The sequence below is a fragment of the Lampris incognitus genome, chromosome 1, assembly GCF_029633865.1.
Source record: "Lampris incognitus isolate fLamInc1 chromosome 1, fLamInc1.hap2, whole genome shotgun sequence".
Lineage (NCBI taxonomy): Eukaryota > Metazoa > Chordata > Actinopteri > Lampriformes > Lampridae > Lampris > Lampris incognitus.
Genome location: NC_079211.1, coordinates 73,513,872 through 73,541,635, shown reverse-complemented (window position 1 = coordinate 73,541,635; position 27,764 = coordinate 73,513,872).

Below are 27,764 nucleotides of genomic sequence, written 5' to 3'. Positions count from 1 at the left end.
CGGATGGATGGATAGACTCAGTCAGTTAGGATGGATAAACTCAGTCAGTTTGGATGGATAGACTCACTCAGTTTGGATGAATAGACTCAGTCAGTTTGGATGGATAGACTCAGTCAGTTTGGATGGATAGACTCAGTCAGTTTGGATGGATAGACTCAGTCGGTTTGGATGGATAGACTCAGTCAGTTTGGATGGATAGATGAGACGGATGGATGGATAGACTCAGTCAGTTTGGATGGATAGACTCAGTCAGTTTGGATGGATAGATGAGACGGATGGATGGATAGACTCAGTCAGTTTGGATGGATAGACTCAGTCAGTTTCGATGGATAGACTCAGTCAGTTTGGATGGATAGACTCAGTCAGTTTGGATGGACAGACTCAGTCAGTTTGGATGGATAGACTCAGTCAGTTTGGATGGATAGATGAGACGGATGGATGGATAGACTCAGTCAGTTTGGATGGATAGATGAGACGGATGGATGGATAGACTCAGTCAGTTTGGATGGATAGACTCAGTCAGTTTGGATGGATAGACTCAGTCAGTTTGGATGGATAGACTCAGTCAGTTTGGATGGATAGATGAGACGGATGGATGGATAGACTCAGTCAGTTTGGATGGATAGACTCAGTCAGTTTGGATGGATAGACTCAGTCAGTTTGGATGAATAGACTCAGTCAGTTTGGATGGATAGATGAGATGGATGGATGCATAGACTCAGTCAGTTTGGATGGATAGACTCAGTCAGTTTCGATGGATAGACTCAGTCAGTTTGGATGGATAGACTAAGTCAGTTTGGATGGATAGACTCAGTCAGTTTGGATGGATAGACTCAGTCAGTTTGGATGGATAGATGAGACGGATGGATGGATAGACTCAGTCAGTTTGGATGGATAGACTCAGTCAGTTTGGATGGATAGACTCAGTCAGTTTGGATGGAGGGACTCAGTCAGTTTGGATGGACAGACTCAGTCAGTATGGATGGATAAACTCAGTCAGTTTGGATGGATAGACTCAGTCAGTTTGGATGGATAGACTCAGTCAGCTTGGATGGATAGACTCAGTCAGTTTGGATGGATAGACTCAGTCAGTTTGGATGGATAGACTCAGTCAGTTTGGATGGATAGACTCAGTCAGCTTGGATGGATAGACTCAGTCAGTTTGGATGGATAGACTCAGTCAGTTTGGATGGATAGACTCAGTCAGTTTGGATGGATAGACTCAGTCAGTTTGGATGGATAGACTCAGTCAGTTTGGATGGATAGATGAGACGGATGGATGGATAGACTCAGTCAGTTTGGATGGATAGACTCAGTCAGTTTGGATGGATAGACTCAGTCAGTTTGGATGAATAGACTCAGTCAGTTTGGATGGATAGATGAGATGGATGGATGCATAGACTCAGTCAGTTTGGATGGATAGACTCAGTCAGTTTGGATGGATAGACTCAGTCAGTTTGGATGGATAGACTCAGTCAGTTTGGATGGATAGATGAGACGGATGGATGGATAGACTCAGTCAGTTTGGATGGATAGACTCAGTCAGTTTGGATGGATAGATGAGACGGATAGATGGATAGACTCAGTCAGTTTGGATGGATAGACTCAGTCAGTTTCGATGGATAGACTCAGTCAGTTTGGATGGATAGACTCAGTCAGTTTGGATGGACAGACTCAGTCAGTTTGGATGGATAGACTCAGTCAGTTTGGATGGATAGATGAGACGGATGGATGGATAGACTCAGTCAGTTTGGATGGATAGACTCAGTCAGTTTGGATGGATAGACTCAGTCAGTTTGGATGGAGGGACTCAGTCAGTTTGGATGGACAGACTCAGTCAGTATGGATGGATAAACTCAGTCAGTTTGGATGGATAGACTCAGTCAGTTTGGATGGATAGACTCAGTCAGTTTGGATGGATAGACTCAGTCAGTTTGGATGGATTGACTCAGTCGGTTTGGATGGATAGACTCAGTCAGTTTGGATGGATAGATGAGACGGATGGATGGATAGACTCAGTCAGTTTGGATGAATAGATGAGACGGATGGATGGATAGACTCAGTCAGTTTGGATGGATAGACTGAGTCAGTTTGGATGGATAGACTCAGTCAGTTTGGATGGATAGACTCAGTCAGTTTGGATGGATAGATGAGATGGATGGATGCATAGACTCAGTCAGTTTGGATGGATAGACTCAGTCAGTTTTGGATGGATAGACTCAGTCAGTTTGGATGGATAGACTCAGTCGGTTTGGATGGATAGACTCAGTCAGTTTGGATGGATAGACTCAGTCAGTTTGGATGGATAGATGAGACGGATGGATGGATAGACTCAGTCAGTTTGGATGGATAGACTCAGTCAGTTTCGATGGATAGACTCAGTCAGTTTGGATGGATAGACTAAGTCAGTTTGGATGGATAGACTCAGTCAGTTTGGATGGATAGACTCAGTCAGTTTGGATGGATAGATGAGACGGATGGATGGATAGACTCAGTCAGTTTGGATGGATAGACTCAGTCAGTTTGGATGGATAGACTCAGTCAGTTTGGATGGAGGGACTCAGTCAGTTTGGATGGACAGACTCAGTCAGTATGGATGGATAAACTCAGTCAGTTTGGATGGATAGACTCAGTCAGTTTGGATGGATAGACTCAGTCAGCTTGGATGGATAGACTCAGTCAGTTTGGATGGATAGACTCAGTCGGTTTGGATGGATAGACTCAGTCAGCTTGGATGGATAGATGAGACGGATGGATGGATAGACTCAGTCAGTTTGGATGGATAGACGCAGTCAGTTTGGATGGATAGACTCAGTCAGTTTGGATGGACAGACTCAGTCAGTATGGATGGATAAACTCAGTCAGTTTGGATGGATAGACTCAGTCAGTTTGGATGGATAGATGAGATGGATGGATGCATAGACTCAGTCAGTTTGGATGGATAGACTCAGTCAGTTTGGATGGATAGACTCAGTCAGTTTGGATGGATAGACTCAGTCGGTTTGGATGGATAGACTCAGTCAGTTTGGATGGATAGACTCAGTCAGTTTGGATGGATAGATGAGACGGATGGATGGATAGACTCAGTCAGTTTGGATGGATAGACTCAGTCAGTTTCGATGGATAGACTCAGTCAGTTTGGATGGATAGACTCAGTCAGTTTGGATGGACAGACTCAGTCAGTTTGGATGGATAGACTCAGTCAGTTTGGATGGATAGATGAGACGGATGGATGGATAGACTCAGTCAGTTTGGATGGATAGACTCAGTCAGTTTGGATGGATAGACTCAGTCAGTTTGGATGGAGGGACTCAGTCAGTTTGGATGGACAGACTCAGTCAGTATGGATGGATAAACTCAGTCAGTTTGGATGGATAGACTCAGTCAGTTTGGATGGATAGACTCAGTCAGCTTGGATGGATAGACTCAGTCAGTTTGGATGGATAGACTCAGTCGGTTTGGATGGATAGACTCAGTCAGCTTGGATGGATAGATGAGACGGATGGATGGATAGACTCAGTCAGTTTGGATGGATAGACTCAGTCAGTTTGGATGGATAGATGAGACGGATGGATGGATAGACTCAGTCAGTTTGGATGGATAGACTCAGTCAGTTTCGATGGATAGACTCAGTCAGTTTGGATGGATAGACTCAGTCAGTTTGGATGGACAGACTCAGTCAGTTTGGATGGATAGACTCAGTCAGTTTGGATGGATAGATGAGATGGATGGATGGATAGACTCAGTCAGTTTGGATGGATAGACTCAGTCAGTTTGGATGGATAGACTCAGTCAGTTTCGATGGATAGACTCAGTCAGTTTGGATGGATAGCCTCAGTCAGTTTGGATGGACAGACTCAGTCAGTTTGGATGGATAGACTCAGTCAGTTTGGATGGATAGATGAGACGGATGGATGGATAGACTCAGTCAGTTTGGATGGATAGACTCAGTCAGTTTGGATGGATAGACTCAGTCAGTTTGGATGGAGGGACTCAGTCAGTTTGGATGGACAGACTCAGTCAGTATGGATGGATAAACTCAGTCAGTTTGGATGGATAGACTCAGTCAGTTTGGATGGATAGATGAGACGGATGGATGGATAGACTCAGTCAGTTTGGATGGATAGATGAGACGGATGGATGGATAGATGAGACGGATGGATGGATAGATGAGACGGATGGATGGATAGACTCAGTCAGTTTGGATGGATAGACTCACTCAGTTTGGATGGATAGATGAGACGGATGGATGGATAGATGAGACGGATGGATGGATAGACTCAGTCAGTTTGGATGGATAGACTCAGTCAGTTTGGATGGATAGACTCAGTCAGTTTGGATGGAGGGACTCAGTCAGTTTGGATGGACAGATTCAGTCAGTATGGATGGATAAACTCAGTCAGTTTGGATGGATAGACTCAGTCAGTTTGGATGGATAGACTCAGTCAGTTTGGATGGATAGACTCAGTCAGTTTGGATGGATTGACTCAGTCGGTTTGGATGGATAGACTCAGTCAGTTTGGATGGATAGATGAGACGGATGGATGGATAGACTCAGTCAGTTTGGATGGATAGACCCAGTCAGTTTGGATGGATAGACTCAGTCAGTTTGGATGGATAGACTCAGTCAGTTTGGATGGATAGACTCAGTCAGTTTGGATGGATAGATGAGACGGATGGATGGATAGACTCAGTCAGTTTGGATGGATAGACTCAGTCAGTTTGGATGGATTGACTCAGTCGGTTTGGATGGATAGACTCATTCAGTTTGGATGGATAGATGAGACGGATGGATGGATAGACTCAGTCAGTTTGGATGGACAGACTCAGTCAGTTTGGATGGACAGACTCAGTCAGTTTGGATGGATAGACTCAGTCAGTTTGGATGGATAGATGAGACGGATGGTTGGATAGACTCAGTCAGTTTGGATGGATAGACTCAGTCAGTTTGGATGGATAGACTCAGTCAGTTTGGATGGATAGACTCAGTCAGTTTGGATGGATAGATGAGACGGATGGATGGATAGACTCAGTCAGTTAGGATGGATAAACTCAGTCAGTTTGGATGGATAGACTCACTCAGTTTGGATGAATAGACTCAGTCAGTTTGGATGGATAGACTCAGTCAGTTTGGATGGATAGACTCAGTCAGTTTGGATGGATAGACTCAGTCGGTTTGGATGGATAGACTCAGTCAGTTTGGATGGATAGATGAGACGGATGGATGGATAGACTCAGTCAGTTTGGATGGATAGACTCAGTCAGTTTGGATGGATAGATGAGACGGATGGATGGATAGACTCAGTCAGTTTGGATGGATAGACTCAGTCAGTTTCGATGGATAGACTCAGTCAGTTTGGATGGATAGACTCAGTCAGTTTGGATGGACAGACTCAGTCAGTTTGGATGGATAGACTCAGTCAGTTTGGATGGATAGATGAGACGGATGGATGGATAGACTCAGTCAGTTTGGATGGATAGATGAGACGGATGGATGGATAGACTCAGTCAGTTTGGATGGATAGACTCAGTCAGTTTGGATGGATAGACTCAGTCAGTTTGGATGGATAGACTCAGTCAGTTTGGATGGATAGATGAGACGGATGGATGGATAGACTCAGTCAGTTTGGATGGATAGACTCAGTCAGTTTGGATGGATAGACTCAGTCAGTTTGGATGAATAGACTCAGTCAGTTTGGATGGATAGATGAGATGGATGGATGCATAGACTCAGTCAGTTTGGATGGATAGACTCAGTCAGTTTCGATGGATAGACTCAGTCAGTTTGGATGGATAGACTAAGTCAGTTTGGATGGATAGACTCAGTCAGTTTGGATGGATAGACTCAGTCAGTTTGGATGGATAGATGAGACGGATGGATGGATAGACTCAGTCAGTTTGGATGGATAGACTCAGTCAGTTTGGATGGATAGACTCAGTCAGTTTGGATGGAGGGACTCAGTCAGTTTGGATGGACAGACTCAGTCAGTATGGATGGATAAACTCAGTCAGTTTGGATGGATAGACTCAGTCAGTTTGGATGGATAGACTCAGTCAGCTTGGATGGATAGACTCAGTCAGTTTGGATGGATAGACTCAGTCAGTTTGGATGGATAGACTCAGTCAGTTTGGATGGATAGACTCAGTCAGCTTGGATGGATAGACTCAGTCAGTTTGGATGGATAGACTCAGTCAGTTTGGATGGATAGACTCAGTCAGTTTGGATGGATAGACTCAGTCAGTTTGGATGGATAGACTCAGTCAGTTTGGATGGATAGATGAGACGGATGGATGGATAGACTCAGTCAGTTTGGATGGATAGACTCAGTCAGTTTGGATGGATAGACTCAGTCAGTTTGGATGAATAGACTCAGTCAGTTTGGATGGATAGATGAGATGGATGGATGCATAGACTCAGTCAGTTTGGATGGATAGACTCAGTCAGTTTGGATGGATAGACTCAGTCAGTTTGGATGGATAGACTCAGTCAGTTTGGATGGATAGATGAGACGGATGGATGGATAGACTCAGTCAGTTTGGATGGATAGACTCAGTCAGTTTGGATGGATAGATGAGACGGATGGATGGATAGACTCAGTCAGTTTGGATGGATAGACTCAGTCAGTTTCGATGGATAGACTCAGTCAGTTTGGATGGATAGACTCAGTCAGTTTGGATGGACAGACTCAGTCAGTTTGGATGGATAGACTCAGTCAGTTTGGATGGATAGATGAGACGGATGGATGGATAGACTCAGTCAGTTTGGATGGATAGACTCAGTCAGTTTGGATGGATAGACTCAGTCAGTTTGGATGGAGGGACTCAGTCAGTTTGGATGGACAGACTCAGTCAGTATGGATGGATAAACTCAGTCAGTTTGGATGGATAGACTCAGTCAGTTTGGATGGATAGACTCAGTCAGTTTGGATGGATAGACTCAGTCAGTTTGGATGGATTGACTCAGTCGGTTTGGATGGATAGACTCAGTCAGTTTGGATGGATAGATGAGACGGATGGATGGATAGACTCAGTCAGTTTGGATGAATAGATGAGACGGATGGATGGATAGACTCAGTCAGTTTGGATGGATAGACTGAGTCAGTTTGGATGGATAGACTCAGTCAGTTTGGATGGATAGACTCAGTCAGTTTGGATGGATAGATGAGATGGATGGATGCATAGACTCAGTCAGTTTGGATGGATAGACTCAGTCAGTTTTGGATGGATAGACTCAGTCAGTTTGGATGGATAGACTCAGTCGGTTTGGATGGATAGACTCAGTCAGTTTGGATGGATAGACTCAGTCAGTTTGGATGGATAGATGAGACGGATGGATGGATAGACTCAGTCAGTTTGGATGGATAGACTCAGTCAGTTTCGATGGATAGACTCAGTCAGTTTGGATGGATAGACTAAGTCAGTTTGGATGGATAGACTCAGTCAGTTTGGATGGATAGACTCAGTCAGTTTGGATGGATAGATGAGACGGATGGATGGATAGACTCAGTCAGTTTGGATGGATAGACTCAGTCAGTTTGGATGGATAGACTCAGTCAGTTTGGATGGAGGGACTCAGTCAGTTTGGATGGACAGACTCAGTCAGTATGGATGGATAAACTCAGTCAGTTTGGATGGATAGACTCAGTCAGTTTGGATGGATAGACTCAGTCAGCTTGGATGGATAGACTCAGTCAGTTTGGATGGATAGACTCAGTCGGTTTGGATGGATAGACTCAGTCAGCTTGGATGGATAGATGAGACGGATGGATGGATAGACTCAGTCAGTTTGGATGGATAGACGCAGTCAGTTTGGATGGATAGACTCAGTCAGTTTGGATGGACAGACTCAGTCAGTATGGATGGATAAACTCAGTCAGTTTGGATGGATAGACTCAGTCAGTTTGGATGGATAGATGAGATGGATGGATGCATAGACTCAGTCAGTTTGGATGGATAGACTCAGTCAGTTTGGATGGATAGACTCAGTCAGTTTGGATGGATAGACTCAGTCGGTTTGGATGGATAGACTCAGTCAGTTTGGATGGATAGACTCAGTCAGTTTGGATGGATAGATGAGACGGATGGATGGATAGACTCAGTCAGTTTGGATGGATAGACTCAGTCAGTTTCGATGGATAGACTCAGTCAGTTTGGATGGATAGACTCAGTCAGTTTGGATGGACAGACTCAGTCAGTTTGGATGGATAGACTCAGTCAGTTTGGATGGATAGATGAGACGGATGGATGGATAGACTCAGTCAGTTTGGATGGATAGACTCAGTCAGTTTGGATGGATAGACTCAGTCAGTTTGGATGGAGGGACTCAGTCAGTTTGGATGGACAGACTCAGTCAGTATGGATGGATAAACTCAGTCAGTTTGGATGGATAGACTCAGTCAGTTTGGATGGATAGACTCAGTCAGCTTGGATGGATAGACTCAGTCAGTTTGGATGGATAGACTCAGTCGGTTTGGATGGATAGACTCAGTCAGCTTGGATGGATAGATGAGACGGATGGATGGATAGACTCAGTCAGTTTGGATGGATAGACTCAGTCAGTTTGGATGGATAGATGAGACGGATGGATGGATAGACTCAGTCAGTTTGGATGGATAGACTCAGTCAGTTTCGATGGATAGACTCAGTCAGTTTGGATGGATAGACTCAGTCAGTTTGGATGGACAGACTCAGTCAGTTTGGATGGATAGACTCAGTCAGTTTGGATGGATAGATGAGACGGATGGATGGATAGACTCAGTCAGTTTGGATGGATAGATGAGACGGATGGATGGATAGACTCAGTCAGTTTGGATGGATAGACTCAGTCAGTTTGGATGGATAGACTCAGTCAGTTTGGATGGATAGATGAGACGGATGGATGGATAGACTCAGTCAGTTTGGATGGATAGACTCAGTCAGTTTGGATGGATAGACTCAGTCAGTTTGGATGAATAGACTCAGTCAGTTTGGATGGATAGATGAGATGGATGGATGCATAGACTCAGTCAGTTTGGATGGATAGACTCAGTCAGTTTGGATGGATAGACTCAGTCAGTTTGGATGGATAGACTCAGTCAGTTTGGATGGATAGATGAGACGGATGGATGGATAGACTCAGTCAGTTTGGATGGATAGACTCAGTCAGTTTGGATGGATAGATGAGACGGATGGATGGATAGACTCAGTCAGTTTGGATGGATAGACTCAGTCAGTTTCGATGGATAGACTCAGTCAGTTTGGATGGATAGACTCAGTCAGTTTGGATGGACAGACTCAGTCAGTTTGGATGGATAGACTCAGTCAGTTTGGATGGATAGATGAGACGGATGGATGGATAGACTCAGTCAGTTTGGATGGATAGACTCAGTCAGTTTGGATGGATAGACTCAGTCAGTTTGGATGGATAGATGAGACGGATGGATGGATAGACTCAGTCAGTTTGGATGGATAGACTCAGTCAGTTTGGATGGATAGACTCAGTCAGTTTGGATGAATAGACTCAGTCAGTTTGGATGGATAGATGAGATGGATGGATGCATAGACTCAGTCAGTTTGGATGGATAGACTCAGTCAGTTTGGATGGATAGACTCAGTCAGTTTGGATGGATAGACTCAGTCAGTTTGGATGGATAGATGAGACGGATGGATGGATAGACTCAGTCAGTTTGGATGGATAGACTCAGTCAGTTTGGATGGATAGATGAGACGGATGGATGGATAGACTCAGTCAGTTTGGATGGATAGACTCAGTCAGTTTCGATGGATAGACTCAGTCAGTTTGGATGGATAGACTCAGTCAGTTTGGATGGACAGACTCAGTCAGTTTGGATGGATAGACTCAGTCAGTTTGGATGGATAGATGAGACGGATGGATGGATAGACTCAGTCAGTTTGGATGGATAGACTCAGTCAGTTTGGATGGATAGACTCAGTCAGTTTGGATGGAGGGACTCAGTCAGTTTGGATGGACAGACTCAGTCAGTATGGATGGATAAACTCAGTCAGTTTGGATGGATAGACTCAGTCAGTTTGGATGGATAGACTCAGTCAGTTTGGATGGATAGACTCAGTCAGTTTGGATGGATTGACTCAGTCGGTTTGGATGGATAGACTCAGTCAGTTTGGATGGATAGATGAGACGGATGGATGGATAGACTCAGTCAGTTTGGATGGATAGATGAGACGGATGGATGGATAGACTCAGTCAGTTTGGATGGATAGACTGAGTCAGTTTGGATGGATAGACTCAGTCAGTTTGGATGGATAGACTCAGTCAGTTTGGATGGATAGATGAGACGGATGGATGGATAGACTCAGTCAGTTTGGATGGATAGACTCAGTCAGTTTGGATGGATAGACTCAGTCAGTTTGGATGAATAGACTCAGTCAGTTTGAATGGATAGATGAGATGGATGGATGCATAGACTCAGTCAGTTTGGATGGATAGACTCAGTCAGTTTTGGATGGATAGACTCAGTCAGTTTGGATGGATAGACTCAGTCGGTTTGGATGGATAGACTCAGTCAGTTTGGATGGATAGACTCAGTCAGTTTGGATGGATAGATGAGACGGATGGATGGATAGACTCAGTCAGTTTGGATGGATAGACTCAGTCAGTTTCGATGGATAGACTCAGTCAGTTTGGATGGATAGACTAAGTCAGTTTGGATGGACAGACTCAGTCAGTTTGGATGGATAGACTCAGTCAGTTTGGATGGATAGATGAGACGGATGGATGGATAGACTCAGTCAGTTTGGATGGATAAACTCAGTCAGTTTGGATGGATAGACTCAGTCAGTTTGGATGGATAGACTCAGTCAGCTTGGATGGATAGACTCAGTCAGTTTGGATGGATAGACTCAGTCGGTTTGGATGGATAGACTCAGTCAGCTTGGATGGATAGATGAGACGGATGGATGGATAGACTCAGTCAGTTTGGATGGATAGACTCAGTCAGTTTGGATGGATAGATGAGACGGATGGATGGATAGACTCAGTCAGTTTGGATGGATAGACTCAGTCAGTTTCGATGGATAGACTCAGTCAGTTTGGATGGATAGACTCAGTCAGTTTGGATGGACAGACTCAGTCAGTTTGGATGGATAGACTCAGTCGGTTTGGATGGATAGACTCAGTCAGCTTGGATGGATAGATGAGACGGATGGATGGATAGACTCAGTCAGTTTGGATGGATAGACTCAGTCAGTTTGGATGGATAGACTCAGTCGGTTTGGATGGATAGACTCAGTCAGCTTGGATGGATAGATGAGACGGATGGATGGATAGACTCAGTCAGTTTGGATGGATAGACTCAGTCAGTTTGGATGGATAGATGAGACGGATGGATGGATAGACTCAGTCAGTTTGGATGGATAGACTCAGTCAGTTTCGATGGATAGACTCAGTCAGTTTGGATGGATAGACTCAGTCAGTTTGGATGGACAGACTCAGTCAGTTTGGATGGATAGACTCAGTCAGTTTGGATGGATAGACTCAGTCGGTTTGGATGGATAGACTCAGTCAGCTTGGATGGATAGATGAGACGGATGGATGGATAGACTCAGTCAGTTTGGATGGATAGACTCAGTCAGTTTGGATGGATAGATGAGACGGATGGATGGATAGACTCAGTCAGTTTGGATGGATAGACTCAGTCAGTTTCGATGGATAGACTCAGTCAGTTTGGATGGATAGACTCAGTCGGTTTGGATGGATAGACTCAGTCAGCTTGGATGGATAGATGAGACGGATGGATGGATAGACTCAGTCAGTTTGGATGGATAGACTCAGTCAGTTTGGATGGATAGATGAGACGGATGGATGGATAGACTCAGTCAGTTTGGATGGATAGACTCAGTCAGTTTCGATGGATAGACTCAGTCAGTTTGGATGGATAGACTCAGTCAGTTTGGATGGACAGACTCAGTCAGTTTGGATGGATAGACTCAGTCAGTTTGGATGGATAGATGAGACGGATGGATGGATAGACTCAGTCAGTTTGGATGGATAGATGAGACGGATGGATGGATAGACTCAGTCAGTTTGGATGGATAGACTCAGTCAGTTTGGATGGATAGACTCAGTCAGTTTGGATGGATAGACTCAGTCAGTTTGGATGGATAGATGAGACGGATGGATGGATAGACTCAGTCAGTTTGGATGGATAGACTCAGTCAGTTTGGATGGATAGACTCAGTCAGTTTGGATGAATAGACTCAGTCAGTTTGGATGGATAGATGAGATGGATGGATGCATAGACTCAGTCAGTTTGGATGGATAGACTCAGTCAGTTTGGATGGATAGACTCAGTCAGTTTGGATGGATAGACTCAGTCAGTTTGGATGGATAGACTCAGTCAGTTTGGATGAATAGACTCAGTCAGTTTGGATGGATAGATGAGATGGATGGATGCATAGACTCAGTCAGTTTGGATGGATAGACTCAGTCAGTTTGGATGGATAGACTCAGTCAGTTTGGATGGATAGATGAGACGGATGGATGGATAGACTCAGTCAGTTTGGATGGATAGACTCAGTCAGTTTGGATGGATAGATGAGACGGATGGATGGATAGACTCAGTCAGTTTGGATGGATAGACTCAGTCAGTTTCGATGGATAGACTCAGTCAGTTTGGATGGATAGACTCAGTCAGTTTGGATGGACAGACTCAGTCAGTTTGGATGGATAGACTCAGTCAGTTTGGATGGATAGATGAGACGGATGGATGGATAGACTCAGTCAGTTTGGATGGATAGACTCAGTCAGTTTGGATGGAGGGACTCAGTCAGTTTGGATGGACAGACTCAGTCAGTATGGATGGATAAACTCAGTCAGTTTGGATGGATAGACTCAGTCAGTTTGGATGGATAGACTCAGTCAGCTTGGATGGATAGACTCAGTCAGTTTGGATGGACAGACTCAGTCAGTTTGGATGGATAGACTCAGTCAGTTTGGATGGATAGATGAGACGGATGGATGGATAGACTCAGTCAGTTTGGATGGACAGACTCAGTCAGTTTGGATGGACAGACTCAGTCAGTTTGGATGGATAGACTCAGTCAGTTTGGATGGATAGATGAGACGGATGGATGGATAGACTCAGTCAGTTTGGATGGATAGACCCAGTCAGTTTGGATGGATAGACTCAGTCAGTTTGGATGGATAGACTCAGTCAGTTTGGATGGATAGACTCAGTCAGTTTGGATGGATAGATGAGACGGATGGATGGATAGACTCAGTCAGTTTGGATGGATAGACTCAGTCAGTTTGGATGGATTGACTCAGTCGGTTTGGATGGATAGACTCATTCAGTTTGGATGGATAGATGAGACGGATGGATGGATAGACTCAGTCAGTTTGGATGGACAGACTCAGTCAGTTTGGATGGACAGACTCAGTCAGTTTGGATGGATAGACTCAGTCAGTTTGGATGGATAGATGAGACGGATGGTTGGATAGACTCAGTCAGTTTGGATGGATAGACTCAGTCAGTTTGGATGGATAGACTCAGTCAGTTTGGATGGATAGACTCAGTCAGTTTGGATGGATAGATGAGACGGATGGATGGATAGACTCAGTCAGTTAGGATGGATAAACTCAGTCAGTTTGGATGGATAGACTCACTCAGTTTGGATGAATAGACTCAGTCAGTTTGGATGGATAGACTCAGTCAGTTTGGATGGATAGACTCAGTCAGTTTGGATGGATAGACTCAGTCGGTTTGGATGGATAGACTCAGTCAGTTTGGATGGATAGATGAGACGGATGGATGGATAGACTCAGTCAGTTTGGATGGATAGACTCAGTCAGTTTGGATGGATAGATGAGACGGATGGATGGATAGACTCAGTCAGTTTGGATGGATAGACTCAGTCAGTTTCGATGGATAGACTCAGTCAGTTTGGATGGATAGACTCAGTCAGTTTGGATGGACAGACTCAGTCAGTTTGGATGGATAGACTCAGTCAGTTTGGATGGATAGATGAGACGGATGGATGGATAGACTCAGTCAGTTTGGATGGATAGATGAGACGGATGGATGGATAGACTCAGTCAGTTTGGATGGATAGACTCAGTCAGTTTGGATGGATAGACTCAGTCAGTTTGGATGGATAGACTCAGTCAGTTTGGATGGATAGATGAGACGGATGGATGGATAGACTCAGTCAGTTTGGATGGATAGACTCAGTCAGTTTGGATGGATAGACTCAGTCAGTTTGGATGAATAGACTCAGTCAGTTTGGATGGATAGATGAGATGGATGGATGCATAGACTCAGTCAGTTTGGATGGATAGACTCAGTCAGTTTCGATGGATAGACTCAGTCAGTTTGGATGGATAGACTAAGTCAGTTTGGATGGATAGACTCAGTCAGTTTGGATGGATAGACTCAGTCAGTTTGGATGGATAGATGAGACGGATGGATGGATAGACTCAGTCAGTTTGGATGGATAGACTCAGTCAGTTTGGATGGATAGACTCAGTCAGTTTGGATGGAGGGACTCAGTCAGTTTGGATGGACAGACTCAGTCAGTATGGATGGATAAACTCAGTCAGTTTGGATGGATAGACTCAGTCAGTTTGGATGGATAGACTCAGTCAGCTTGGATGGATAGACTCAGTCAGTTTGGATGGATAGACTCAGTCAGTTTGGATGGATAGACTCAGTCAGTTTGGATGGATAGACTCAGTCAGCTTGGATGGATAGACTCAGTCAGTTTGGATGGATAGACTCAGTCAGTTTGGATGGATAGACTCAGTCAGTTTGGATGGATAGACTCAGTCAGTTTGGATGGATAGACTCAGTCAGTTTGGATGGATAGATGAGACGGATGGATGGATAGACTCAGTCAGTTTGGATGGATAGACTCAGTCAGTTTGGATGGATAGACTCAGTCAGTTTGGATGAATAGACTCAGTCAGTTTGGATGGATAGATGAGATGGATGGATGCATAGACTCAGTCAGTTTGGATGGATAGACTCAGTCAGTTTGGATGGATAGACTCAGTCAGTTTGGATGGATAGACTCAGTCAGTTTGGATGGATAGATGAGACGGATGGATGGATAGACTCAGTCAGTTTGGATGGATAGACTCAGTCAGTTTGGATGGATAGATGAGACGGATGGATGGATAGACTCAGTCAGTTTGGATGGATAGACTCAGTCAGTTTCGATGGATAGACTCAGTCAGTTTGGATGGATAGACTCAGTCAGTTTGGATGGACAGACTCAGTCAGTTTGGATGGATAGACTCAGTCAGTTTGGATGGATAGATGAGACGGATGGATGGATAGACTCAGTCAGTTTGGATGGATAGACTCAGTCAGTTTGGATGGATAGACTCAGTCAGTTTGGATGGAGGGACTCAGTCAGTTTGGATGGACAGACTCAGTCAGTATGGATGGATAAACTCAGTCAGTTTGGATGGATAGACTCAGTCAGTTTGGATGGATAGACTCAGTCAGTTTGGATGGATAGACTCAGTCAGTTTGGATGGATTGACTCAGTCGGTTTGGATGGATAGACTCAGTCAGTTTGGATGGATAGATGAGACGGATGGATGGATAGACTCAGTCAGTTTGGATGGATAGATGAGACGGATGGATGGATAGACTCAGTCAGTTTGGATGGATAGACTGAGTAAGTTTAGATGGATAGACTCAGTCAGTTTGGATGGATAGACTCAGTCAGTTTGGATGGATAGATGAGATGGATGGATGCATAGACTCAGTCAGTTTGGATGGATAGACTCAGTCAGTTTTGGATGGATAGACTCAGTCAGTTTGGATGGATAGACTCAGTCAGTTTGGATGGATAGACTCAGTCAGTTTGGATGGATAGATGAGACGGATGGATGGATAGACTCAGTCAGTTTGGATGGATAGACTCAGTCAGTTTCGATGGATAGACTCAGTCAGTTTGGATGGATAGACTAAGTCAGTTTGGATGGATAGACTCAGTCAGTTTGGATGGATAGACTCAGTCAGTTTGGATGGATAGATGAGACGGATGGATGGATAGACTCAGTCAGTTTGGATGGATAGACTCAGTCAGTTTGGATGGATAGACTCAGTCAGTTTGGATGGAGGGACTCAGTCAGTTTGGATGGACAGACTCAGTCAGTATGGATGGATAAACTCAGTCAGTTTGGATGGATAGACTCAGTCAGTTTGGATGGATAGACTCAGTCAGCTTGGATGGATAGACTCAGTCAGTTTGGATGGATAGACTCAGTCGGTTTGGATGGATAGACTCAGTCAGCTTGGATGGATAGATGAGACGGATGGATGGATAGACTCAGTCAGTTTGGATGGATAGACTCAGTCAGTTTGGATGGATAGACTCAGTCAGTTTGGATGGACAGACTCAGTCAGTATGGATGGATAAACTCAGTCAGTTTGGATGGATAGACTCAGTCAGTTTGGATGGATAGATGAGATGGATGGATGCATAGACTCAGTCAGTTTGGATGGATAGACTCAGTCAGTTTGGATGGATAGACTCAGTCAGTTTGGATGGATAGACTCAGTCGGTTTGGATGGATAGACTCAGTCAGTTTGGATGGATAGACTCAGTCAGTTTGGATGGATAGATGAGACGGATGGATGGATAGACTCAGTCAGTTTGGATGGATAGACTCAGTCAGTTTCGATGGATAGACTCAGTCAGTTTGGATGGATAGACTCAGTCAGTTTGGATGGACAGACTCAGTCAGTTTGGATGGATAGACTCAGTCAGTTTGGATGGATAGATGAGACGGATGGATGGATAGACTCAGTCAGTTTGGATGGATAGACTCAGTCAGTTTGGATGGATAGACTCAGTCAGTTTGGATGGAGGGACTCAGTCAGTTTGGATGGACAGACTCAGTCAGTATGGATGGATAAACTCAGTCAGTTTGGATGGATAGACTCAGTCAGTTTGGATGGATAGACTCAGTCAGCTTGGATGGATAGACTCAGTCAGTTTGGATGGATAGACTCAGTCGGTTTGGATGGATAGACTCAGTCAGCTTGGATGGATAGATGAGACGGATGGATGGATAGACTCAGTCAGTTTGGATGGATAGACTCAGTCAGTTTCGATGGATAGACTCAGTCAGTTTGGATGGATAGACTCAGTCAGTTTGGATGGACAGACTCAGTCAGTTTGGATGGATAGACTCAGTCAGTTTGGATGGATAGATGAGACGGATGGATGGATAGACTCAGTCAGTTTGGATGGATAGATGAGACGGATGGATGGATAGACTCAGTCAGTTTGGATGGATAGACTCAGTCAGTTTGGATGGATAGACTCAGTCAGTTTGGATGGATAGATGAGACGGATGGATGGATAGACTCAGTCAGTTTGGATGGATAGACTCAGTCAGTTTGGATGGATAGACTCAGTCAGTTTGGATGAATAGACTCAGTCAGTTTGGATGGATAGATGAGATGGATGGATGCATAGACTCAGTCAGTTTGGATGGATAGACTCAGTCAGTTTGGATGGATAGACTCAGTCAGTTTGGATGGATAGACTCAGTCAGTTTGGATGGATAGATGAGACGGATGGATGGATAGACTCAGTCAGTTTGGATGGATAGACTCAGTCAGTTTGGATGGATAGATGAGACGGATGGATGGATAGACTCAGTCAGTTTGGATGGATAGACTCAGTCAGTTTCGATGGATAGACTCAGTCAGTTTGGATGGATAGACTCAGTCAGTTTGGATGGACAGACTCAGTCAGTTTGGATGGATAGACTCAGTCAGTTTGGATGGATAGATGAGACGGATGGATGGATAGACTCAGTCAGTTTGGATGGATAGACTCAGTCAGTTTGGATGGATAGACTCAGTCAGTTTGGATGGAGGGACTCAGTCAGTTTGGATGGACAGACTCAGTCAGTATGGATGGATAAACTCAGTCAGTTTGGATGGATAGACTCAGTCAGTTTGGATGGATAGACTCAGTCAGTTTGGATGGATAGACTCAGTCAGTTTGGATGGATTGACTCAGTCGGTTTGGATGGATAGACTCAGTCAGTTTGGATGGATAGATGAGACGGATGGATGGATAGACTCAGTCAGTTTGGATGGATAGATGAGACGGATGGATGGATAGACTCAGTCAGTTTGGATGGATAGACTGAGTCAGTTTGGATGGATAGACTCAGTCAGTTTGGATGGATAGACTCAGTCAGTTTGGATGGATAGATGAGACGGATGGATGGATAGACTCAGTCAGTTTGGATGGATAGACTCAGTCAGTTTGGATGGATAGACTCAGTCAGTTTGGATGAATAGACTCAGTCAGTTTGGATGGATAGATGAGATGGATGGATGCATAGACTCAGTCAGTTTGGATGGATAGACTCAGTCAGTTTTGGATGGATAGACTCAGTCAGTTTGGATGGATAGACTCAGTCGGTTTGGATGGATAGACTCAGTCAGTTTGGATGGATAGACTCAGTCAGTTTGGATGGATAGATGAGACGGATGGATGGATAGACTCAGTCAGTTTGGATGGATAGACTCAGTCAGTTTCGATGGATAGACTCAGTCAGTTTGGATGGATAGACTAAGTCAGTTTGGATGGACAGACTCAGTCAGTTTGGATGGATAGACTCAGTCAGTTTGGATGGATAGATGAGACGGATGGATGGATAGACTCAGTCAGTTTGGATGGATAAACTCAGTCAGTTTGGATGGATAGACTCAGTCAGTTTGGATGGATAGACTCAGTCAGCTTGGATGGATAGACTCAGTCAGTTTGGATGGATAGACTCAGTCGGTTTGGATGGATAGATGAGACGGATGGATGGATAGACTCAGTCAGTTTGGATGGATAGACTCAGTCAGTTTGGATGGATAGACTCAGTCAGTTTGGATGGATAGACTCAGTCAGTTTGGATGGATAGATGAGACGGATGGATGGATAGACTCAGTCAGTTTGGATGGATAGACTCAGTCAGTTTGGATGGATAGACTCAATCAGTTTGGATGGATAGACTCAGTCAGTTTGGATGGATAGATGAGACGGATGGATGGATAAACTCAGTCAGTTTGGATGGATAGACTCAGTCAGTTTGGATGGATAGATGAGACGGATGGATGGATAAACTCAGTCAGTTTGGATGGATAGACTCAGTCAGTTTGGATGGATAGATGAGACGGATGGATGGATAGACTCAGTCAGTTTGGATGGATAGACTCAGTCAGTTTGGATGGATAGACTCAGTCAGTTTGGATGGATAGACTCAGTCAGTTTGGATGGAGGGACTCAGTCAGTTTGGATGGACAGACTCAGTCAGTATGGATGGATAAACTCAGTCAGTTTGGATGGATAGACTCAGTCAGTTTGGATGGATAGACTCAGTCAGTTTGGATGGATAGACTCAGTCAGTTTGGATGAATAGACTCAGTCAGTTTGGATGGATAGATGAGATGGATGGATGCATAGACTCAGTCAGTTTGGATGGATAGACTCAGTCAGTTTGGATGGATAGACTCAGTCAGTTTGGATGGATAGACTCAGTCGGTTTGGATGGATAGACTCAGTCAGTTTGGATGGATAGATGAGACGGATGGATGGATAGACTCAGTCAGTTTGGATGGATAGACTCAGTCAGTTTGGATGGATAGATGAGACGGATGGATGGATAGACTCAGTCAGTTTGGATGGATAGACTCAGTCAGTTTGGATGGATAGATGAGACGGATGGATGGATAGACTCAGTCAGTTTGGATGGATAGACTCAGTCAGTTTCGATGGATAGACTCAGTCAGTTTGGATGGATAGACTCAGTCAGTTTGGATGGACAGACTCAGTCAGTTTGGATGGATAGACTCAGTCAGTTTGGATGGATAGACTCAGTCAGTTTGGATGGATAGATGAGACGGATGGATGGATAAACTCAGTCAGTTTGGATGGATAGACTCAGTCAGTTTGGATGGATAGATGAGACGGATGGATGGATAGACTCAGTCAGTTTGGATGGATAGACTCAGTCAGTTTGGATGGATAGACTCAGTCAGTTTGGATGGATAGACTCAGTCAGTTTGGATGGAGGGACTCAGTCAGTTTGGATGGACAGACTCAGTCAGTATGGATGGATAAACTCAGTCAGTTTGGATGGATAGACTCAGTCAGTTTGGATGGATAGACTCAGTCAGTTTGGATGGATAGACTCAGTCAGTTTGGATGACAGTTTGGATGGATAGATGAGATGGATGGATGCATAGACTCAGTCAGTTTGGATGGATAGACTCAGTCAGTTTGGATGGATAGACTCAGTCAGTTTGGATGGATAGACTCAGTCGGTTTGGATGGATAGACTCAGTCAGTTTGGATGGATAGATGAGACGGATGGATGGATAGACTCAGTCAGTTTGGATGGATAGACTCAGTCAGTTTGGATGGATAGATGAGACGGATGGATGGATAGACTCAGTCAGTTTGGATGGATAGACTCAGTCAGTTTGGATGGATAGACTCAGTCAGTTTGGATGGATAGACTCAGTCAGTTTGGATGGATAGACTCAGTCAGTTTGGATGGAGGGACTCAGTCAGTTTGGATGGACAGACTCAGTCAGTATGGATGGATAAACTCAGTCAGTTTGGATGGATAGATTCAGTCAGTTTGGATGAATAGACTCAGTCAGTTTGGATGGATAGATGAGATGGATGGATGCATAGACTCAGTCAGTTTGGATGGATAGACTCAGTCAGTTTGGATGGATAGACTCAGTCAGTTTGGATGGATAGACTCAGTCAGTTTGGATGTATAGATGAGACGGATGGATGGATAGACTCAGTCAGTTTGGATGGATAGACTCAGTCAGTTTGGATGGATAGATGAGACGGATGGATGGATAGACTCAGTCAGTTTGGATGGATAGACTCAGTCAGTTTCGATGGATAGACTCAGTCAGTTTGGATGGATAGACTCAGTCAGTTTGGATGGACAGACTCAGTCAGTTTGGATGGATAGACTCAGTCAGTTTGGATGGATAGATGAGACGGATGGATGGATAGACTCAGTCAGTTTGGATGGATAGACTCAGTCAGTTTGGATGGATAGACTCAGTCAGTTTGGATGGAGGGACTCAGTCAGTTTGGATGGACAGACTCAGTCAGTATGGATGGATAAACTCAGTCAGTTTGGATGGATAGACTCAGTCAGTTTGGATGGATAGACTCAGTCAGCTTGGATGGATAGACTCAGTCAGTTTGGATGGATAGACTCAGTCGGTTTGGATGGATAGACTCAGTCAGCTTGGATGGATAGATGAGACGGATGGATGGATAGACTCAGTCAGTTTGGATGGATAGACTCAGTCAGTTTGGATGGATAGACTCAGTCAGTTTGGATGGAGGGACTCAGTCAGTTTGGATGGACAGACTCAGTCAGTATGGATGGATAAACTCAGTCAGTTTGGATGGATAGACTCAGTCAGTTTGGATGGATAGACTCAGTCAGTTTGGATGGATAGACTCAGTCAGTTTGGATGGATTGACTCAGTCGGTTTGGATGGATAGACTCAGTCAGTTTGGATGGATAGATGAGACGGATGGATGGATAGACTCAGTCAGTTTGGATGGACAGACTCAGTCAGTTTGGATGGACAGACTCAGTCAGTTTGGATGGATAGACTCAGTCAGTTTGGATGGATAGATGAGACGGATGGATGGATAGACTCAGTCAGTTTGGATGGATAGACTCAGTCAGTTTGGATGGATAGACTCAGTCAGTTTGGATGGATAGACTCAGTCAGTTTGGATGGATAGATGAGACGGATGGATGGATAGACTCAGTCAGTTTGGATGGATAGACTCAGTCAGTTTGGATGGATAGACTCAGTCAGTTTGGATGGATAGACTCAGTCAGTTTGGATGGATAGACTCAGTCAGTTTGGATGAATAGACTCAGTCAGTTTGGATGGATAGATGAGATGGATGGATGCATAGACTCAGTCAGTTTGGATGGATAGACTCAGTCAGTTTGGATGGATAGACTCAGTCAGTTTGGATGGATAGACTCAGTCGGTTTGGATGGATAGATGAGACGGATGGATGGATAGACTCAGTCAGTTTGGATGGATAGACTCAGTCAGTTTGGATGGATAGACTCAGTCAGTTTGGATGGATAGACTCAGTAAGTTTGGATGGATAGATGAGACGGATGGATGGATAGACTCAGTCAGTTTGGATGGATAGACTCAGTCAGTTTGGATGGATAGACTCAGTCAGTTTGGATGGATAGACTCAGTCAGTTTGGATGGATAGATGAGACGGATGGATGGATAAACTCAGTCAGATTGGATGGATAGACTCAGTCAGTTTGGATGGATAGATGAGACGGGTGGATGGATAAACTCAGTCAGTTTGGATGGATAGACTCAGTCAGTTTGGATGGATAGATGAGACGGATGGATGGATAGACTCAGTCAGTTTGGATGGATAGACTCAGTCAGTTTGGATGGATAGACTCAGTCAGTTTGGATGGATAGACTAAGTCAGTTTGGATGGAGGGACTCAGTCAGTTTGGATGGACAGACTCAGTCAGTATGGATGGATAAACTCAGTCAGTTTGGATGGATAGACTCAGTCAGTTTGGATGGATAGACTCAGTCAGTTTGGATGGATAGACTCAGTCAGTTTGGATGAATAGACTCAGTCAGTTTGGATGGATAGATGAGATGGATGGATGCATAGACTCAGTCAGTTTGGATGGATAGACTCAGTCAGTTTGGATGGATAGACTCAGTCAGTTTGGATGGATAGACTCAGTCGGTTTGGATGGATAGACTCAGTCAGTTTGGATGGATAGATGAGACGGATGGATGGATAGACTCAGTCAGTTTGGATGGATAGACTCAGTCAGTTTGGATGGATAGATGAGACGGATGGATGGATAGACTCAGTCAGTTTGGATGGATAGACTCAGTCAGTTTGGATGGATAGATGAGACGGATGGATGGATAGACTCAGTCAGTTTGGATGGATAGACTCAGTCAGTTTCGATGGATAGACTCAGTCAGTTTGGATGGATAGACTCAGTCAGTTTGGATGGACAGACTCAGTCAGTTTGGATGGATAGACTCAGTCAGTTTGGATGGATAGACTCAGTCAGTTTGGATGGATTGACTCAGTCGGTTTGGATGGATAGACTCAGTCAGTTTGGATGGATAGATGAGACGGATGGATGGATAGACTCAGTCAGTTTGGATGGACAGACTCAGTCAGTTTGGATGGACAGACTCAGTCAGTTTGGATGGATAGACTCAGTCAGTTTGGATGGATAGATGAGACGGATGGATGGATAGACTCAGTCAGTTTGGATGGATAGACTCAGTCAGTTTGGATGGATAGACTCAGTCAGTTTGGATGGATAGACTCAGTCAGTTTGGATGGATAGATGAGACGGATGGATGGATAGACTCAGTCAGTTTGGATGGATAGACTCAGTCAGTTTGGATGGATAGACTCAGTCAGTTTGGATGGATAGACTCAGTCAGTTTGGATGGATAGACTCAGTCAGTTTGGATGAATAGACTCAGTCAGTTTGGATGGATAGATGAGATGGATGGATGCATAGACTCAGTCAGTTTGGATGGATAGACTCAGTCAGTTTGGATGGATAGACTCAGTCAGTTTGGATGGATAGACTCAGTCGGTTTGGATGGATAGATGAGACGGATGGATGGATAGACTCAGTCAGTTTGGATGGATAGACTCAGTCAGTTTGGATGGATAGACTCAGTCAGTTTGGATGGATAGACTCAGTAAGTTTGGATGGATAGATGAGACGGATGGATGGATAGACTCAGTCAGTTTGGATGGATAGACTCAGTCAGTTTGGATGGATAGACTCAGTCAGTTTGGATGGATAGACTCAGTCAGTTTGGATGGATAGATGAGACGGATGGATGGATAAACTCAGTCAGATTGGATGGATAGACTCAGTCAGTTTGGATGGATAGATGAGACGGGTGGATGGATAAACTCAGTCAGTTTGGATGGATAGACTCAGTCAGTTTGGATGGATAGATGAGACGGATGGATGGATAGACTCAGTCAGTTTGGATGGATAGACTCAGTCAGTTTGGATGGATAGACTCAGTCAGTTTGGATGGATAGACTAAGTCAGTTTGGATGGAGGGACTCAGTCAGTTTGGATGGACAGACTCAGTCAGTATGGATGGATAAACTCAGTCAGTTTGGATGGATAGACTCAGTCAGTTTGGATGGATAGACTCAGTCAGTTTGGATGGATAGACTCAGTCAGTTTGGATGAATAGACTCAGTCAGTTTGGATGGATAGATGAGATGGATGGATGCATAAACTCAGTCAGTTTGGATGGATAGACTCAGTCAGTTTGGATGGATAGACTCAGTCAGTTTGGATGGATAGACTCAGTCGGTTTGGATGGATAGACTCAGTCAGTTTGGATGGATAGATGAGACGGATGGATGGATAGACTCAGTCAGTTTGGATGGATAGACTCAGTCAGTTTGGATGGATAGATGAGACGGATGGATGGATAGACTCAGTCAGTTTGGATGGATAGACTCAGTCAGTTTGGATGGATAGATGAGACGGATGGATGGATAGACTCAGTCAGTTTGGATGGATAGACTCAGTCAGTTTCGATGGATAGACTCAGTCAGTTTGGATGGATAGACTCAGTCAGTTTGGATGGACAGACTCAGTCAGTTTGGATGGATAGACTCAGTCAGTTTGGATGGATAGACTCAGTCAGTTTGGATGGATAGATGAGACGGATGGATGGATAAACTCAGTCAGTTTGGATGGATAGACTCAGTCAGTTTGGATGGATAGATGAGACGGATGGATGGATAGACTCAGTCAGTTTGGATGGATAGACTCAGTCAGTTTGGATGGATAGACTCAGTCAGTTTGGATGGAGGGACTCAGTCAGTTTGGATGGACAGACTCAGTCAGTATGGATGGATAAACTCAGTCAGTTTGGATGGATAGACTCAGTCAGTTTGGATGGATAGACTCAGTCAGTTTGGATGGATAGACTCAGTCAGTTTGGATGAATAGACTCAGTCAGTTTGGATGGATAGATGAGATGGATGGATGCATAGACTCAGTCAGTTTGGATGGATAGACTCAGTCAGTTTGGATGGATAGACTCAGTCAGTTTGGATGGATAGACTCAGTCGGTTTGGATGGATAGACTCAGTCAGTTTGGATGGATAGATGAGACGGATGGATGGATAGACTCAGTCAGTTTGGATGGATAGACTCAGTCAGTTTGGATGGATAGATGAGACGGATGGATGGATAGACTCAGTCAGTTTGGATGGATAGACTCAGTCAGTTTGGATGGATAGACTCAGTCAGTTTGGATGGATAGACTCAGTCAGTTTGGATGGATAGACTCAGTCAGTTTGGATGGATAGACTCAGTCAGTTTGGATGGAGGGACTCAGTCAGTTTGGATGGACACACTCAGTCAGTATGGATGGATAAACTCAGTCAGTTTGGATGGATAGACTCAGTCAGTTTGGATGAATAGACTCAGTCAGTTTGGATGGATAGATGAGATGGATGGATGCATAGACTCAGTCAGTTTGGATGGATAGACTCAGTCAGTTTGGATGGATAGACTCAGTCAGTTTGGATGGATAGACTCAGTCAGTTTGGATGGATAGATGAGACGGATGGATGGATAGACTCAGTCAGTTTGGATGGATAGACTCAGTCAGTTTGGATGGATAGATGAGACGGATGGATGGATAGACTCAGTCAGTTTGGATGGATAGACTCAGTCAGTTTGGATGGATAGATGAGACGGATGGATGGATAGACTCAGTCAGTTTGGATGGATAGACTCAGTCAGTTTCGATGGATAGACTCAGTCAGTTTGGATGGATAGACTCAGTCAGTTTGGATGGACAGACTCAGTCAGTTTGGATGGATAGACTCAGTCAGTTTGGATGGATAGATGAGACGGATGGATGGATAGACTCAGTCAGTTTGGATGGATAGACTCAGTCAGTTTGGATGGATAGACTCAGTCAGTTTGGATGGAGGGACTCAGTCAGTTTGGATGGACAGACTCAGTCAGTATGGATGGATAAACTCAGTCAGTTTGGATGGATAGACTCAGTCAGTTTGGATGGATAGACTCAGTCAGCTTGGATGGATAGACTCAGTCAGTTTGGATGGATAGACTCAGTCGGTTTGGATGGATAGACTCAGTCAGCTTGGATGGATAGATGAGACGGATGGATGGATAGACTCAGTCAGTTTGGATGGATAGACTCAGTCAGTTTGGATGGATAGACTCAGTCAGTTTGGATGGAGGGACTCAGTCAGTTTGGATGGACAGACTCAGTCAGTATGGATGGATAAACTCAGTCAGTTTGGATGGATAGACTCAGTCAGTTTGGATGGATAGACTCAGTCAGTTTGGATGGATAGACTCAGTCAGTTTGGATGGATTGACTCAGTCGGTTTGGATGGATAGACTCAGTCAGTTTGGATGGATAGATGAGACGGATGGATGGATAGACTCAGTCAGTTTGGATGGACAGACTCAGTCAGTTTGGATGGACAGACTCAGTCAGTTTGGATGGATAGACTCAGTCAGTTTGGATGGATAGATGAGACGGATGGATGGATAGACTCAGTCAGTTTGGATGGATAGACTCAGTCAGTTTGGATGGATAGACTCAGTCAGTTTGGATGGATAGACTCAGTCAGTTTGGATGGATAGATGAGACGGATGGATGGATAGACTCAGTCAGTTTGGATGGATAGACTCAGTCAGTTTGGATGGATAGACTCAGTCAGTTTGGATGAATAGACTCAGTCAGTTTGGATGGATAGATGAGACGGATGGATGGATAGACTCAGTCAGTTTGGATGGATAGACTCAGTCAGTTTGGATGGATAGACTCAGTCAGTTTGGATGGATAGACTCAGTCGGTTTGGATGGATAGACTCAGTCAGTTTGGATGGATAGATGAGACGGATGGATGGATAGACTCAGTCAGTTTGGATGGATAGACTCAGTCAGTTTGGATGGATAGATGAGACGGATGGATGGATAGACTCAGTCAGTTTGGATGGATAGACTCAGTCAGTTTCGATGGATAGACTCAGTCAGTTTGGATGGATAGACTCAGTCAGTTTGGATGGATAGACTCAGTCAGTTTGGATGGATAGATGAGACGGATGGATGGATAGACTCAGTCAGTTTGGATGGATAGACTCAGTCAGTTTGGATGGATAGATGAGACGGATGGATGGATAGACTCAGTCAGTTTGGATGGATAGACTCAGTCAGTTTGGATGGATAGATGAGACGGATGGATGGATAGACTCAGTCAGTTTGGATGGATAGACTCAGTCAGTTTCGATGGATAGACTCAGTCAGTTTGGATGGATAGACTCAGTCAGTTTGGATGGACAGACTCAGTCAGTTTGGATGGATAGACTCAGTCAGTTTGGATGGATAGACTCAGTCAGTTTGGATGGATAGATGAGACGGATGGATGGATAAACTCAGTCAGTTTGGATGGATAGACTCAGTCAGTTTGGATGGATAGATGAGACGGATGGATGGATAGACTCAGTCAGTTTGGATGGATAGACTCAGTCAGTTTGGATGGATAGACTCAGTCAGTTTGGATGGAGGGACTCAGTCAGTTTGGATGGACAGACTCAGTCAGTATGGATGGATAAACTCAGTCAGTTTGGATGGATAGACTCAGTCAGTTTGGATGGATAGACTCAGT